Source organism: Crotalus tigris, unplaced genomic scaffold (assembly GCF_016545835.1).
Source record: "Crotalus tigris isolate CLP2741 ecotype Arizona unplaced genomic scaffold, ASM1654583v1 scf7180000019068.10715455, whole genome shotgun sequence".
Taxonomy (NCBI): Eukaryota; Metazoa; Chordata; class Lepidosauria; order Squamata; family Viperidae; genus Crotalus; species Crotalus tigris.
Genome location: NW_024097358.1, coordinates 3,672,156 through 3,672,500, shown reverse-complemented (window position 1 = coordinate 3,672,500; position 345 = coordinate 3,672,156).

Below are 345 nucleotides of genomic sequence, written 5' to 3'. Positions count from 1 at the left end.
GAGATTTTTTTTTCTGTCAACGCTGCAAGATGATAGTCAGATTTTTTTTCCCTCTCCCATTGGTTCTCCAAAAAACAGCAGAAGAGAAGAGAAATAGGAAAGAGGAGACAGATTGTAGAATAGAATAGAATAGAATAGAATAGAATAGAATAGAATAGAATAGAATATAGAATGTAAATAGAATAGAATAGAATAGAATAGAATAGAATAGAATAGAATAGAATAGAATAGAATAGAATAGAATCTGGAAAGGACCTTGGAGGTATTCTAGTCCAGCCCCCTGCTCGAGCAGGAGAACCTATACTATTTCTCTAGTCCCTTCATAGCACATGACATCATTTTAAT